The sequence below is a fragment of the Mesocricetus auratus genome, unplaced genomic scaffold, assembly GCF_017639785.1.
Source record: "Mesocricetus auratus isolate SY011 unplaced genomic scaffold, BCM_Maur_2.0 Super-Scaffold_100003, whole genome shotgun sequence".
In the NCBI taxonomy this organism is placed as follows: domain Eukaryota; kingdom Metazoa; phylum Chordata; class Mammalia; order Rodentia; family Cricetidae; genus Mesocricetus; species Mesocricetus auratus.
The window spans coordinates 39,816,401-39,834,786 of NW_024429188.1; positions in this window are offsets into that span (position 1 = coordinate 39,816,401).

Consider the following 18,386-nt stretch of genomic DNA (forward strand, 5'->3'; position numbering starts at 1 on the left):
TGAGTTGGTGAAAAACATTTCCTATTCTGTAGGCTGCTGTTTGTACTATGGGCTGTGTCCTTTCTTTACAGAAACTTGTCAGTTTCATGAGGTCTCGTTTATTAAGTTTGACCTTAGTGTCTGTGCTAAGTGTACTGTTCAGGAAGCTGTCTCTTATACCAATGCATTCAAGGCTATTTCCCACTTTCTCTTCTATCATGTTCAGCTTATCTGGATTTATGTTGATTTCTTTGATTCACTTGGACTTGAGTTTTGTGCAGGGTGATAGATGTGGATCTATTTGCATTTTTCTATTTGCCAGCATCCAGTTATGCCACCACCATTTGTTAAAGGTACTATCTTTTTGTCCATTGTATAATTTTGGCTTCTGTGTTGAAAATCAGGTGTCCATAGTTATGTAGATTTACATCTGGATCTTCAATTCAATTCCATTGATCCATTTTCTGTTTTTATGCCAATACCATTCGGTTTTATTACTATACCTCTGTAGTAGAGCTTGATATTAGGGATAATGATAACACCCGCCCCTGGAGTTCTTTTATTATACAAGATTGTTTTAACAATCCTGGTTGAATATTGTTCTTTCAAGGTCTGTAAATAATTGTGTTAGGCATATAGCAAAAGATGCACATTCATACAAGGATGTGTGTTCCACTACGTTCATAGCAGCATTATTTGTAATACCCAGAATCTGGAAGCAACCTAGATGCCCCTCAGCTGAAGAGTGGATAGAGAAAATGTGGTACATTTATACAATGGAGTACTATTCAGAGGAAAAAAACAATGGAATCTTGAAATTTGCAGGCAAATGGAAGGCACTAGAAGAAACCATACTGAGTGAGGTAACCCACAAAAAGACAAACATGGTATGTACTCAATCATTTATGGATTTTAGACATGAATCAGGGGAGTGCCAGCATACAATCCCACTGCCAGAGAGTCTAGGAACCAGAACCTTCATCCAGCAACTAACGAAAGCTGAGGCAGATACCCACAGACAAACACTGAACTGAAATACTGGAATCCAGTGTCAAAAAGAGAGAACTGATGGGCAAAGGAGTTAAGAGTGTGCTGGTTTAGCCCACAGAAACAGCTGACCTGAACAAGGGGGAGCTCTTGGACTCCAGATTGATGGCTGTGTGGAAAGCATGGGACTGACCCAGACCCCCTGAATGTGGCTGTCAGTGAGGAGGCCTAGGTAATCTATGGGGCCTTGGGTAGGATTTATCCCTGGTATACAAATAGAACTCGAGTGCCCATGCCACAATATGGGAGGCTCTCTCAGCCAGGACTCTTGGGGGAGGGCCTAGGTCCTGCCCTGGAAGAAATGTCAGTTACTGTATATCCACCATGGAGTGCCTCACCCTCTTTGGGGATCAGAATGGAGATTGGGTGTGGGACTGGGAGACCTGGTGGGGAGGGAGGGGTAGGAGGTAAGGGAGAGGGAGCTGGGATTGACATGTGAAACAAGATTGTTTCTAACCTAAATAAAAAAATTGTGTTGGGATTTCAATGGGAATTGCATTGAATATTCAGCTTCCTTTTGGAAAGATGGCCATTTTTATTATGTCAATCCAACTCCTATACCCCTTTTTAAAGGATACTGAAATTAACACGCATAACTATATCATGACACTTTGGGCAACCACTCTTCGATCTGTCCTCAGTGCTTAAAACAGGTAGCTCTCACTCTCAGAAGACTTAGTTTTTAAAAACTTCAACCCTGCTTGTTAAATAATACTTGCTATTTAAGATAAATGTGAATGCTGATTTTAAGAGCTTTTTATAGCTCCTGATACACAGTGTTTTGCTATAGACCATTAAACAGCTGTTAATGTGATTAAAGTGATTCCTTTTGTGATTAAAGACATTTTTACTTTACTTTTACTGTGTCATCTTGGTTGCCAGATCATGTGTAGAAACACTGGACAAAAGGCCCCTCATCAATGCAAGACATTAATATTCTATCTTTTCTGAAGAAGAGTTTTGGGCATGTAGAATCGAACCTCATTAAGGGAATTTGCATCATTCAGTCCTAGCAAAAGCAAGGCTGTCATTCTGTCACATTAATTTCATTCTGTCACTTTAATGTTTAATGGCTGGAACTCCAAATCTAGGCTGCTTGGCCATGTAGGAGAAGAGTAAGGAAGATGATGAAAATAATATCATCATTTAACTCATACTTGTTGACTCCATATACTCAGCTCTCATAGTATTTACACAGTCGTAATAATCCAATAGCCTAGTTATCCACAATGTAGTACAGCTCCAAGAGATAAGAAAACTGCCTTCTGTAGACAAATACAAAAACAGACTAATTAAGGGAAATCAGAGCCAATGAGACCTTTTGCTGGCTTTACAATAAAAGAAGAGAATCAAAGATTTGCCAGATAACAACAAACCACCATATCTACCTTGAAGAAATTGATATTTGCAAATAAGCACATTATCATTACAGGGACTAAATATACTTCTCCACAAAAGCCAAGTTTCCATAACCCATTGACATAACTGTTGAACCAGAATCCTTAGTATGTTTGACTTACAACATGGATTTGAACTTTAGGTCTATTGTCTAATGATAAATGACAACAAATCCAGGCCTGTATGTCAGGAACCAGCAAGAATTGGTAAGGCTAGAGTAAAAGAGAGGGTGCAAGAACTGCCTGTCCCAGGGTAGTAGTGCCTCTCCCGGTTCTATCTCATCTATTCCAAGTAAACCTACTATAGTACTGCAAGAGGATTCTGGCTGTTCAAGAGATTGCAAAAAGCCAGATTTATTTCTTTTCGAGACAGGGTTTCCATGTATCTTTGGAGCCTTTTCTTGAACTCACTCTCTAGACCGGGCCGGCTTTGACCCCACAGAAAAGTACCTGTCTCTGCCTCCTGAGGTCTGGGATTAAGGGTGTGTGTCACCACAGCTTGACTGTAAGACATATTTTTAAATACTGCCTAAGCCAAAATTAGAAACAAATGCAGATCACCATTTTATAAATTTTACAATGTCAAAAGAAGAATTTAGAGAAGGACAGAAGCAGATGGAGGGAGAATGAAAGGTGGGAGGAGGGCAAAAGAAGGGAGGGAAAGAATATTTCTTCTTATTTAAATTAGAAACAACCTTGTTTTGAATATCAATTCCAGTTCCCTCTCCCTCCCTTCCTGCCATGCCCCCCCACTGACCCCCTATCTAATCCATTTTCAGTTTCCAGGGAGGGTGAGGCCTTCCAGTGGGGATATTCAAAGTCTGTCATATCATTTGGAGCAGGGCCTAGGCCCTACCCTGTGTGTCTAGGCTAAGAAAGTATCCCTCTATGTGGAATGGGCTCCCAAAGTCCATTCATGTACTAGGGATAAATACTGAGCCACTACCAGAGGTCCCATAGAGTAACCAGACCTCCAAACTGACATCCTCGTTCAGGGAGTCTGGAACAGTCCTATGCTGGTTACCCAACTATCAGTCTGGGGTCCATGAGCTCCCTCTTGTTCAGGTCAGCTGTTTCTGTGAGATTCTCCAGCCTGGTCTTGACTCCTTTGCTCATCACTCCTCCCTCTCTGCAACTGGATTCCAGAGATCAGCTCATAGTTTAACTGTGGCTGTCTGCTTCTGCTTCTATCGGGTACTAGATGAAGGCTCTAGGATGGCATATAAGGTATATACCATCTTGGAGAAGGGCATTTAAGGTAGCCCTTCCAGTATTGCTTAGATTGTTAGTTGGGGTCATCCTTGTAGATCTCTGGATATTTCCCTAGTGCCAGATTTCTCTTTAAACCTATAAGGGCACCCTGTACTCTGTATTATGGTATCTCTTTTATTGCTCTCCTCTATTCTTACCCTGACTCAATCTTCCTGCTCTCTCCTGTCCTCCTCTTCTCCCCTTCTCTTTCTCCTAACTCCCTCTCTCCTCCCTCAATGCTCCCAATCAGTTCAGGAGATCTTGTTCCTTTCTCCTTCTCCAAGGGACCATGTATGTCTCATTCTTGGGGTGCTCCTTGTTTCCTAGCTTCTCTGGCAATGTGAATTGTAGGCTAGTAATCCTTTACTCTATGTCTAAAATCCATATATAAGTGAGTACATACTATGCTTGTCTTTTTGTGACTGGGTTACCTCACTCAGGATCGTTTCTTCTAGTGCGTGCGATCCATTTGCCAGCAACTTTCAAGATTCCATTGTTTCTTCCCACTGAGTAGTACTCCATTGTGTAAATGGATCCACTCTTCAGTTGAGGGGCATCTAGGTTGCTTCCAGGATCTAGCTATTACGTATAATGCTGCAATGAACATAGTGAAACAGACATCCTTGTTGTGTCAATGGGTGTCTTTTGGGTATATGGCTAAGTGTGGAATTGCTAGATCTTGGGGTAGATTGATTCCCATTTTCCTGAGGAATCTCCATACTGATTTCCAAAGTGGCTGTATGAGTTGGCTCTCCCACCAGCAGTGGAAAAGTGTTCCCCCTCTTTCCACATCCTCTCCAGCATAATTTGTCATTGGTAATTTTGATTTTAGCCATTCTGACAAGAGTATCTTAGAGTTATTTTGATTTGCTTTTCCCTGATGGCTAAGAATGTTGAGCACTTTCTCAAGTATCTCTCAGCCATTTTAAACTCCTCTATTGAGAATTCCTTATTTAGTTCTGTGCCCCACTTTTTAATTGGATCCTTTGGTGTTTTGGAGACTTGCTTCTTGAGTTCTTTGTAAATTATGGAGATCAGCCCTCTGTCAGATGTGGGGTTAGTGAATATCTTTTCCCATTCTGTGAGCTGCTTTTTTGTCTTGTTGACTATTTCCTTTGCCTTATAGAAGCATCTCAGTTTCAGGAGGTCCCATTTATTAATTGTTGATATCAGTATTTGTGCTACTGGTGTTATGTTCAAGAAGTGGTCTATTGTACCAAGTCGTTCAAGGGTACCTCCCACTTTCTCTTCTAAGTTTCAGTGTGGCTGGATTTATGTTGGGGTCTTTGATCCATTTGGACTTAAGTTTTGTGCATGACAATAGAAATGGGTCTAACTGCAGTCTTCCACATGCCAATATCCAGTTATGCCAGCACCATTTGTTAAAGATTCTGTCTTTTTTCCAATGCATAATTTTAGCTTCTTTGTCAAAAATCAAGTGTTCATATTTGTGTGGGTTTTTATCAGGGTTTTTAATTGGATTCCATTGGTCTACCTATCTATTTTTGTGCCAATATTAATCTGTTTTCAGGACTATTGCTCTATAATAGAGATTGAAGTCAGGGATGGCGATGCCTCCAGAAGTTCCTTTATTGTACAGAGTTGTTTTGGCTATTCTGATTCTTTTGTTTTTCCATATAAAATTGAGTTTTGTTCTTTCAAGGTCTGAAAAAACTGTGCTGGTATTTTGATGGGGATTGCATTGAATCTGTAGATTTCTTTTGGCAAGATTGCCATTTTTACTATGTTAATCCTACCAATCCAAGAGCACGGGAGATCTTTCCATTTTCTGGAATCTTCTTTAATTTCTTTCTTTAAAGACTCAAAGTTGTTGCTGTACAGGTCCTTCACTTCTTTGGTTAGCGTTATCCCCAAATATTTTATGTTGTTTGGGCTATTGTAAAAAAAGGGTGATGTTTCTCTGATTTCTTTCTCAGCCCACTGAGTATTTTTTTTTTATTTTCCATTTTAAATTTAGATAAGAAACAAGGTTGCTTCACAAGTCAGTACGAGGTCCCTCTCCCTTTCCCTCCCCTCCTCCCGTGCCCTCCCCCCCATCCCCCCCCCGTTATCCACTCATTCCCCCAGGGAGGGTGAGGCCCTCCATGGGGGTGTCCATAGTCTGTCATTTCATATAGGGCAGGGCCTAGACCCTTCCCCAAGAGTTCAGGGTGAGAGTGCACCTCACATTGTTCTATGGGAGTCCAGAGACCGTGTGTATACTTGGGATGGGTACTGATCTGCTGTCCAAGGCTCAATAGATTACCTAGGCCTCCTCACTGACACCCAGATTCAGGGGGTCTTGATCAGTCCCATGCTGGATTCCCAGGCTGATGCCTGGGATTCAAGAGTTAACCTTTGTCTGGTCAGCTGTTTCTGGGGGTTCAACCAGCCCAGTCTTAATCCCTTTGATCATCAGTCCTCCCTCTCTGATACTGGCTTTCTTGAGTTCAGCTCAGTACTTAACCAGCCAGTAAATGAAGTTTCTGTTTCCCAGACTCTCTGGCAATAGGATTGTAGGCTGGCACTCCCCAGATCTATGTCTAAAATCCATATATGAGAGAGTACATGCCATGTTTCTCTTTTTGTGACTGGGTTACCTCACTCAGGATGGTTTCTTCTAGTGTCATCCATTTGCCTGCGAATCTCATGATTCCATTATTTTTTTCTGCTGAATAGTACTCCATTGTGTAGATGTACCACATTTTCTCTATCCATTCTTCGGGTGAGGGACATCTAGGTTGCTTCCAAGTTCTGGCTATTACAAATAAAGCTGCTATGAACATAGTGGAACAGACATCTTTGTTATATGAATGGGCATCTTTTGGATATATGCCTAAGGGTGCAGTTGCTGGGTCTTGTGGTAGGTTTATTCCCATTTTTCTGAGGAATCTCCATACTGCTTTCCAAAGTGGCTGAACCAGTTGGCACTCCCACCAGCAATGGAGGAGTGTCCCCCTTTCACCACATCCTCTCCAGCATAAATTGTCATTGGTGTTTTTGATTTTAGCCATTCTGACAGGAGTGAGATGGTATCTCAGAGTTGCTTTGATTTGCATTTCCCGGATGGCTAAGGATGTTGAGCACTTTCTCAAGTGCCTCTCAGCCATTTTAGACTCCTCTATTGAAAACTCTCTATTTAGTTCTGCAGCCCACTTCTTAATTGGGTCCTTTGCTGTTTTGGAGACTTGCTTCTTGAGTTCTTTGTAAATTTTGGAGATCAACCCTCTGTCAGATGTGGGATTAGTGAATATTTTTTCCCATTCTGTGGGCTGCGTTTTTGTCTTGCTGACTGTGTCCTTTGCCTTACAGAAGCTTCTCAGTTTCAGTAGGTCCCATTTATTAATTGTTGATCTCACTGTCTGTGCTACTGGTGTTATGTTCAGGAAGCTGTCTCCTGTACCAATTCTTTCAAGGGTACCACCCACTTTCTCTTCTAAGAGGTTCAGTGTGGCTGGATTTATGTTGAGGTCTTTGATCCATTTGGACTTAAGTTTTGTGCATGGCGATAAACATGGATCGATCCGCATTTTTCTACATGCCAGTCTCCAATTATGCCAGCACCATTTGTTGAAGATGCTTTCTTTATTCCATTGTATATTTTTAGCTTCTTTGTCAAAGATCAGATGTTCGTACGTGTGTGGGTTAATACCCGGATTTTCAATTCGATTCCATTGGTCTGCCTGTCTATTTTTGTGCCAATACCAAGCTGTTTTCAGGACTATAGCTCTATAATAGAGCTTGAGGTCAGGGATAGTGATGCCTCCGGACGTTGCCTTGTTGAACAGGGTTGTTTTGGCTATCCTGGGTCTTTTGTTTTTCCATACAAAATTGATTATTGTTCTTTCAAGGTCTGTGAAGAATTGTGCTGGGATTTTAATGGGGATAGCATTGAATCTGTAGATTGCTTTTGGCAGGATTGCCATTTTTACTACATTGATCCTACCTATCCAAGAGCATGGGAGATCTTTCCATTTTCTGAAGGCTTCTTTAATTTCTTTCTTTAAAGATTCAAAGTTCTTACGATACAGGTTTTCACTTGTTTGGTTAGCGTTACCCCAAGGTATTTTATGTTGTTTGTGGCAATTGTAAAGGGTGATGTTTCTCTGATTTCTCTTTCAGCCCTTTTATCATCTGTATATAGTAGGGCTACTGACTTTCTTGAGTTGATCTTGTAACCTGCCACTTTGCTGAAGGTGTTAACTATCATATCGTCTGCAAACAGTGAAAGTTTGACTTCTTCCTTCCCAATTTGTATCCCCTTGATCCCCCTTTGTTGTCGTATGGCTATAGCTAGAACTTCAAGTACCATGTTGAAAAGGTATGGAGAGAGTGGACAGCCTTGTTTTGTTCCTGATTTTAGAGGAATTGCGTTGAGTTTCTGTCCATTTAGTTTGATGTTGGCTGTTGGTTTACTGTATATGGCTTTTATTATGTTTAAGTATGTCCCTGTTATCCCAGATCTCTCCAAGACCTTTATCATGAAGGGGTGTTGGATTTTGTCAAAGGCTTTTTCAGCATCTAGTGAGATGATCATGTGATTTTTGTTTTTCAGCTTGTTTATATGGTGGATTACGTTGATGGATTTTCGTATGTTGAACCATCCCTGCATCCCTGGGATGAAACCTACTTGATCATGGTGAATGATTGTTTTGATGTGTTCTTGGATCCGATTTGCCAGTATTTTATTGAGTATTTTTGCATCAATATTCATGAGGGAGATTGGTCTGAAGTTCTCTTTCTTGGTTGTATCTTTGTGTGGCTTAGGGATCAAGGTTATTGAAGCCTCATAGAAAGAGTTTGGCAAAGACCCTTCTGCTTCTATTGTGTGGAACACTTTGAGAAGAATTGGTATAAGCTGTTCTTTGAATTTGTGGTAGAATTCTGCACTGAGGCCATCTGGACCTGGACTTTTTTTGGTTGGGAGAGTTTTGATGACAGCTTCTATTTCCATAGGGGTTATAGGTCTATTTAAATTGCTTATCTGTTCTTGATTTAGTTTTGGCAAATGATAGCTGTCCAGGAAGTCATCCATTTCCTTTAAATTTTCGAATTTTGTGGAGTACAGGTTTTCAAAGTATGACCTAATGATTCTCTGGATTTCCTCAGAGTCTGTTGTTATGTCCCCCTTTTCATTTCTGATTTTGTTAATTTGCGTGTTCACTCTCTGCTGTTTGGTAAGTTTGGACAAAGGTTTGTCTATCTTGTTGATTTTCTCAAAGAACCAACTCTTCGTTGCATTGATTCTTTGTATTGTTTTCCTGGTTTCTACTTTGTTGATTTCAGCCCTCAATTTGATTATTTCCTGGCGTCTACTCCTCCTGGGGGAGTTTGCTTCTTTGTGTTCTAGAGCTTTTAGCTGTGATGTTAATTCTCTGGTATAACTGTTTTCCTGTTTCTTCATGTGAGCACTTAGTGCTATGAACTTCCCCGTAGCACTGCTTTCAAAGTGTCCCATAGGTTTGGGTATGTTGTGTCTTCATTCTCATTGAATTCGAGGAAGTCTTTAATTTCTTTTTTTATTTCCTCTTTGACCCAGGGATGGTGCAGTTGAGCATTATTCAATTTCCATGAGTTTGTAGGTTTTCTGCAATTTGTGTTGTTGTTGAATTCTAATTTTAAGGCATGGTGGTCTGATAAGATGCATGGAGTTATTCCAATTTTTTGTAGCTGCTGAGGTTTGATATGTTGCCAAGTATGTGGTCGATTTTTGAGAAGGTTCCATGTGGTGGTGAGAAGAAGGTATATTCTTTTTTATGTGGATGAAATGTTCTATAGATATCTGTTAATCCCAGTTGGGTCATTACTTCTATTAGACCCTTTGCTTCTTTGTTGAGTTCCTGTCTGGTATTCTTGTCTAGTGGTGAGAGTGGTGTGTTGAAATCTCCCACTATAACTGTGTGGGGCTTTAGATGAGATTTAAGTTCTAATAATGTTTCTTTAACGAATGTGGATGCCTTTGTATTGGGGGCATAGATGTTCAGGATAGACACTTCGTCTTGGTGGGTTTCACCTGTGATGAGTATGTAATGACCTCCTTCATCTCTTTTGATTGATTTTATTTTAAAGTCTAGTTTGTTAGATATTAGGATTGCTACCCCTGCTTGTTTCTTGGGTCCATTTGATTGAAAAATTTTTTCCCAACCTTTAACTCTCAAGTAATGTCTGTCTTTGAGGGTGAGGTGTGTTTCTTGTATGCAGCAGAAGGAAGGGTTCTGTCTTCGAATCCATTCTGCTAGTCTGTGTCTTTTTATGGGTGAGTTAAGGCCGTTAATATTGAGGGATATTAATGACCATTGATTGCTCATCCTTCTTCGATTTGCGATGGTTGTTGTTGGTGGAATTATGGGTGGAATTTCGCCCCTTTGTTCTTTTGGCTGTTGGTAGAGAGGATTCTCTAATGCTTATGTTTTTCTGATTGTAGTTAGCTTCCTTGGGTTGGAGTTTTCCTTCCAAAATATTCTGTAGGGCTGGGTTAGTGGACACATATTGCTTGAATCTAGTTTTGTCATGGAATATCTTGTTTTCTCCGTCTATAGTGATTGAGAGCTTTGCCAGTTATAGTAGTCTGAGCTGGCATCCATGGTCTCTTAGTGTAGGTAGAATATCTATCCAGGACCTTCTGGCTTTCAGAGTTTCCATGGTTAAATCAGGTGTAATTCTTATAGGTCTGCCTTTATATGTTACTTGACCTTTTTCCTTAGCTGCTCTTAATATTCTTTCTTTATTCTGTATGTTTGGGGTCTTGATTATTATGTGGCGAGGGATTTTTTTGTGGTCCACTCTATTTGGTGTTCTGTAGGCTTCTTGTACCTTCATTGGCATGTCTTTCTTAAGGTTGGGAAAGTTTTCTTCTATGATTTTGTTGAATATGCCTTCTGCCCCTTTGAGGTGGATTTCTTCTCCTTCTTCTATACCTATTATTCTTAGGTTTGGTCTTTTCATGGTGTCCCATAATTCCTGGATGTTTTGTGTTAAGGATTTGTTGGATTTAAGGTTTTCTTTGGTTGATAAATCCATTTCTCCTAATGTATCTTCAACACTTGAGATTCTCTCTTCCATCTCTTCTATTCTGTTGGTAATGCTTGTATTGGTAGTGCCTGACTGTTTGTCCAGCTTTTCTATTTTCTGCCTTTCTTCAGATTGTGTTTTTTTTAGTGTCTCTATTTCAGTTTTCAACCCTTGCAGCGTTTGCATTGCTTCTTGCAATTTTCTGTTTATCTGTTCGTCCGTTTGTTGCCTTTTATGAATTTTTTGGTTTGTTCTTTCTTCCATTTCTTGCATTTTTTGGTTTGCTTTTTGTTCCATTTCTTGGATTTTGTGCTTTGTTTCTTCTTCCATTTCCTGCCTTTTTTGGTTTGTTTCTTCCTCCATTTTTTTCATTTTTTGCTTTGTTTTTTCTACCATTTCTTGCATTTTTTGCTTTGTTTCTTCTTCCATTTCCTGCCTTATTTGGTATGTTTCTTCTTCTAATTCTTGCATTTTTTGCTTTGCTTTTTCTTCCATTTCTTGCATTTTTTGCTTCATTTCTTCTTCCATTTCGTGCCTTTTTTGGTTTGTTTTTTCTTCCATTTCTTGCATTTTTTGGTTTGTTTTTTCTTCCATTTCTTTGAGGGATTTTCCAATATCCTCTTTTAGGGCCTCTATCATTTTCATGAAAGTGCTTTTAAGGTCGTTCTCTTCTGCTTCCTTCGCGTTGGACTATTGGGGTCTTGCTGGTGTGGAGTCTCTAGAATCTGGCGGTGTCATATTTGTTTTTCTGTTGCTGACTGTGTTTTTGTATTGTCTCTTTCCCATCTCTTCTTTTAGTGGGTGCAGAAAGAGCCCCTTCCTGGTCTGGGGACCAGAGTTCCCTTTTGGTGGGTGCTAGTAAGTCCAGTAATCTGGTGGTTCTTCTATGCCTTGTCCAACTGCTGGTCCGTGGGTAGAGAAGAAGAACAGGAATCTGGGGCGCTTAGCCTCCTACCTGGTCCCCTGGACCCTATGCTGGGTCCTGTTGTACCTGATCCGGAACAGCTACTCCCCTGGTCTCCCTGGCTCCTGTAGTTTCCTGGTCTCTTTGGTGGGAGAGAAGATCTGGAGTCTGGGGTGCTTGGCTCCCGCTGGGATTGGGAGCTCTGTGCAGTTCCCAGGCGATCTGCAGGCTCTGGAACACAGGCCGGGAAGCTGGCCTGTTTACCTGATGATCCCGCCGGGATTGGGAGCTCTGTGCAGTTCCCAGGCGATCTGCAGGCTCTGCCCCACTGAGTATTTTTAAGCACCATATTTTTTTGTGGTTACATTTTATACATTGAAATCCAGGAGAGGTAAAATGCAATAATTTTGTTTTTATCAACTTCACCATGTAAATATAAATAACAAGCCAACCCTTGTAAAGATAAGGATTCTTACCAATTCTCATTAATGAACTTTTTAGAGCTGAATGATTTGGTATGAAATATTGACCTAAATGTGCCACTTAGTATATTATGCAACAGTATATGTTAAAGCTGTAATACATTGCTACATTTTTAAAAACTTGTTTCCTTTCCCTTTTCTTCAGGGCTGAGCTTTGGTTTTTATTTACTTTTATTTTAGGTGTATGGGTGTTATACTGGCATGTACTTTGTACATGACTCATGTCCACAGAGGCCAAAAGAGAGTGTCAGAAACCTTATAACTGGAGATACAGATGGTTGTGAGTTGCCCTGTAGGTGCTAGGAATCAAATTCAGATCCTCTAGAAAACCAGCTAGTACTCTTGCCTGTTGAGTCATCACTTTAGCCTCAAAATTCATATTCATTGAGCAAACACCTCCACTCAGATGACAGTAACCACTATTTTACCCCTCTGTGGTGGATTGCATGAGAATGGTCCCCATAGACTCATATGTTTGAATGTTGAATGTTTGGTCCTCAGTAGAACTGTTTGGGAAGGATTAGGAAGTGTGGCCTTGTTGGATTAGGTATGTCCCTGGGATTGGATTTGAGGTTTCAAAAGCCCATGTCAGACCTAGTCAGTCAGTCTCTCTCTCTCTCTCTCTCTCTCTCTCTCTCTCTCTCTCTCTCTCTCTCTCTCTCTCTCTCTCTCTCTCTCTCTCTCTCATTCCTTGAAAGTTGCAGACCAGATGTGAGCTCTCAGTTACTCTGCAGCATCATGCCTGACTGATACCCACCATGATGGTCATGGAATAACTTTCTGAAACTGTAAGCAAGCTCCCAGTTGTTTTACTTTATAAATATTACCTTGGTCATGGTGTCTCCTTATGGCAATATAACAATAAATAAGATGCCCTGTTTCTTTGAATTTGACTATATTCACTTCTTCTTAATGAACAATAAAATGCAATATTTGTCCTTTTATATATAGTCATCTCACTTAAAATACTATCACCCATATTCATCCATGTTGTCCCAAATAACATGATTTATTCCCTTTTAATAGATCGATAATATCTACTGTATGTATCATATTTTCTTTGTTAAATTTTCTGTTGATAGACAATTAGATTGTTTCTAAATATGGCTTTAAAATTATTTCAATGAACACAGGTGTGCCACAATACCTCTTTCAGTTCCTGGTATCTATTTCTTTGGATATTTATTCAAGAGTGAATTTTCTTCTGGGTATAGTAATACAAACCTTTAATCCCAGAACATAATGCAGAGGCAGGTGTCAGTTGAGGAAAGCTGGGTCTCCATAGAAAGTTCTAGGCTATCCAACGTTATACAATGATACTGTCTAAAAAAAACGAGAGTAGGATTGCTGAAATAAATGTATATTTTGTTTTTGATATCTTAAAGGAAGGATCAGATGTCAGTGCTATCTTTGCTATTCTTGAAGGTTATGAAGCTCTTTTTTTGCGGATACTCTTAACATTAATTCTTTTTTATGTTTCTCGAAACTTCTGCTGTGACATATATTAAGATAGTTTTCTTTACATTTAAATTTACTGGCATTTGTATAATTTATTTGTTCAAGGATTGATATGTTTTATCATTTAATCAATATTTGAATTTTCTACCCAAGTGTCTGTCCCTATTCTGTACCTTCTCTCCCCTGAAACTATATATTTTTTCTTAATTTCTTATATATACAATTTCCACTTAATATGGTTAATACTCTTTTCTATCCATGCTTTATTTTAAATATTTTTAAAGTAATGCTGCATTTAACTACTATAATTTTCTGTTTCATAGTATCTAATCTGCCAGGATATTCATTCATTGAATTATCTATTTCAGCTATTATAGTTTTTCATTTCTAGTATTTATATACATATGAATATATATATGCTCTTTTCTGAAGGGAAGAACAGTGAATATGGAGGAGAAAGGAGGTGGGGTGTGGCCTAGGAGGTGTGAAGGGAGGGGAGTTGCAGTTGGGATATATTGTACAAGACAACATAAAAAGAAAAAGTGCTGGAAGTCTCCTCCTAATTGAATGGTTGTGTCACCCTAGAACTTCTTTGATCCACAAGCTCAAGAAATTCAGAGCCAAGACTGCAAGACTATACACAGAAACTGAATCCACAGAATATCTCTATGCCATGGGGAAGAAACTTTGTATCAGAACTGCACAGTATTCAGCAACATGGGAGCTTGGAAAAGCCCAAGGACTACAGGAGAACTTTGACAGTACACAGGCCCGAAGCCATGCATGGAACACTGGGAAGAACCACCCAGAGTTCTGACCAGAATTCACCCAACAAGGGAAGCTTCTGTGATCCCACCTTGAAAGTGACTGTCCATGGTGCATCGCTGGAATCCGGGAACCATATAAGGAAAACCATGGTTCAGGAATTGAGTCTGGAATAGGCAAGCAGGCAAGAGACCTCATTAAAACTCTATACCACAATCCAGCTCTCACTACTTCATATTAGCCCTCCTCTATTGACTGTCCAGTGCCATTTAGCAGGCCAGCTCAGTCCAGTTCTGTTCTCATTTTTTCTCCCTTGATTTTTTCCTCCTTTTTTTCCTTTGTTTTTTAATACCACACTAGTCTCAATATTTCTCAGCACATTTAGCAAGGAATTAATACTTTCAAATTACCCAGGATGCTATAATAGAATATTTTCCTCACAAAATTAGCAGGCCAATAAAATTCATGACATGAAAATAATCTGATCAAGCATATCAAAAATGTTTAAAACTATTCATCTGATAAGAGATTAATATTAATATCTCAAAAAACTGAGGAAGGAAAAAGAGCAATGGATGAATGGAGTTCAAGGAGATGGCTCAGTGGGTAAAAATAATTTCTGTACAAGCTTGACAATCTAAGTTAGACTTCCAGGACCCACATAAAAGGTACATGTGGCAGTACACCTCTGTAATCCAAGAACTCCTGTGGTGAGATGGAAGGCAGAAAAAACAAATATTTCCAGGTCAGCTAGCCATTGGTATGCAGCATAGCAGCAAAAACAACAGAAACATTGATTCAGCAAGGTAGAAGGAAAGAACCTGCCTCCTGAAATATTGCTATTAATCTGCACATAGCACATTTTCACAGACATGCTTACATACATACTCATTACACAAGATAGATACATAGATAGAGAGATAATTTTAAATGGATAAGTTATCTTAACAGCAGACATTTTTCACAAAAGATACATTAATAACAAGTTTATGAAAATTTAAACATATTAATCTATAGTGTGCTATATTAAGACAAAAATGTTGATGAGCTTATGAAGACAGAAGGAAGCTACACATATTGTTTATGAATGGTAATTAATATGTGCATTATGAAATGCAACATAGAAGCTCCTCAAAATTCTAAAAGTTTATCTATCATGTGAATCCAGGTATCCTACTCCTGGAGATTATATGTATATATCTAAAATAAACCACATCAGTATATCTATTAGGTATATCTGCACCTCCATGTTTACTGCAAGGTCACAATTGCTAAGATATAATCAACCTAGATAACTCCATCAATGGACAAGTGGATTTTAAAGGTGACATACCCACACAATGGAATCTATTCAATTAAAAGAAAATAAAAAATCTTGTCATTTGCATCAAATGAATATACCTAAGAGATCTTATGTTAAGTGTAATAAGCCAGGGACAACAAAACTAATGTACAATATAAGGAAGCTAAGAAAGTTGATCTCATAGAAGAAAATAGTATAATGGTGATCATTGGATGCTAGAAATGATGCAGGCAGAGAGGGAAGAGGAATGCTGAATAATAGGTATAAGATACAATTAGAAAGGAGGAAACAATCTTACATAACAGAGTGACTATAGTTTTAAATGATCTCAACAGAACCAAATGATAGCTTAAACACATAGAAATAACAATTACCCTGACTATATCATTACATATTGTGCACATACATTACCCTATAAATATATGTAACTATTCAGTACAAATTTTAAATATAAAGTATTATAGGAAAGCAAGTAGGCTAACTGCAGATATTCACCTCTCCCTACTTTCCTCCAAATCCAATTCCCCAGTCTCATCTCCAGCTCTGTAGCAAATCACCTGCTGTAGTCTCTTCCTCTCTGATCCCATCCCCAAAGGATCATTTAGACCTTCTCCTCCAAACTTCCTTCCTCCTACTCATTCCATTATCCCAGCTCCCAACACCAGGAGGCAGTCCCTACAAACAGGTCATCCAAGTCTACCGGAAAAGGAATTAGGCCAACATAACATGTAGGCAGGCTTTAACTCTTCAGTCTCCATATTCTCTGACAAATCCAGTCCCCTAGTCTCATCCACAGCTCTGTGGCAGATTGCATGTGTGACCTCTCCTCATAGTATGCCCCTATACCAAGGGACTAAGTAGACAATGGTGGGACACCCTGCTTTCGTCCTTCCTGTGGACTCTCTCAAGCCCTCCCCTCCTAGCCTGTTCCCATTCCTAATTGTCAGCTCTCAATACCAAGAAACATATTTTACCTGGAACCAAAGTGGCCACACCTATCAGGATCCTAGAAGAATTCCCTACCAGGCAACACATAACTACACCATACTAAGAACAGAGAAGGCACCAGAAACAAGGGGACAAAATAGCCACCCAACAAAAACAAGACCAGATATCAGCACCTCAAATTACAGTCTTGCCAAACCAAGATTCCTAGGTGTCACCATAAAAATATAACAACAGCCAGGAAAATATGTCTCCCCTACAGTCCAGCAGGCATATCACATTAGGCCATGAGAATTGCAACATAGCTTAAGCATATGAAAAAGACCTTAAAATCGCATTTTGAATATAACATAGATCATTAAAGAGGAAATGAGTAAGTCTCTTAAATATACCTATGAAGACACAGAGTGAAAGGAAATGAATAAAACAGTTCAAGACCTAAAAGTGGAAATAGATTCAAGAAAGAAAACACTAACAGAGGGAAATATGGAAATGAAAAATTTAGCAATTCAAACTGTAGCCTTAGAGGTGAGGATCACCAACAGAATACAAGAGATAGAAGAAAGAACCTCGTGCATTGAAGATGAGATAGAAGAAAACAGTGGCAGTGCTGATCATGGACATCAACTTTGTTTCCAGCAGCAGCATGGATCATGGATATTGGCATGGTCCACAGTAGACCAAGAACATATGTTGACGTACTTGATCCCTGCTGCATGTGTAACCTGTCCTCACAGTCTGGATATCATGGATATCAGCATGGTCCACAGTGGACCAACGACATATGTTGACGTACTTGATCCCTGCTGCTGCCAGAAGCCATATCGAATCTCATTGTCTGTGCTGCCAATAGTAACCATGTAGAAGTCCATGATCCCTGCTGCTGTTGGCTGCTATGGTCAAGGAAGCTTCTTTTGCAGTGGTATCAATGACTGCAGACTCAGAACTGAGAATGAGAGACACTGAAGGCCTGCCTATGGGAAAAAAGTCTCCCCAGCCAAAGAAAGAAAGAAAGAAAGAAAGAAAGAAAGAAAGAAAGAAAGAAAGAAAGAAAGAAAGAAAGAAAGAAAGAAAGAAAGAAAGAAAGAAAGAAAGAAAGAAAGAAAGGAAGAAAGAAAGAACAAAAACAGTACAGACAGGAAGCTTTTGAAAAGAGTCCTTAAAAACTGATAAAGATGCTGAAGTGTAGCTCTTCACAGCTGATGACTTATTGTGGGAGACCTGTTTTCATTAAGGGACTAGTCACTGAGAGTTTGACCATGATCCAGTGAGTATAAGGACAACACAAATTGGACTTGGGTTTTTTTTTCATTTGTGGTAGGGGGAAGGGGGATCAAGGGTAGAAAGATGGACCAGGGAGGAATGGGAAGCAAGGTGCATTGCATGAAATTTCCAAATATTTAACAAAAGTATTATGATAGGGGAAAATAGAAGGAATGGATACCTCAGTCAAACAAAATGTTGAATATAAAAAACAATCCAAGAATAAAACTTCTAGGAAATCTTGGGAACTATAAAAAGATCAAATTGAATAAAAGGAATAGATAAAAGACAAAAAACCCAGATTGATGGTACAGAAAATATTTTTTAACAAAATTAAACAAGAAAATTTCCCAAACCCAAAGAAGGAGACGATGGACAAGATACAAGAAGCATACTAGAGAACACCAAATAAACTATAACAGACATGAAATTTCCCTTGACACATAGTAATCAAAACACTGATGAATAAAACAAAGAAAGAATATTAAAAGCTGCAAAGGAAAAGACCAAGTAATATATAAAGGCATACCTATTCGAATAACACAAGTTTTCTCAATGGAGACTTAAAAACCAGAAGAGTC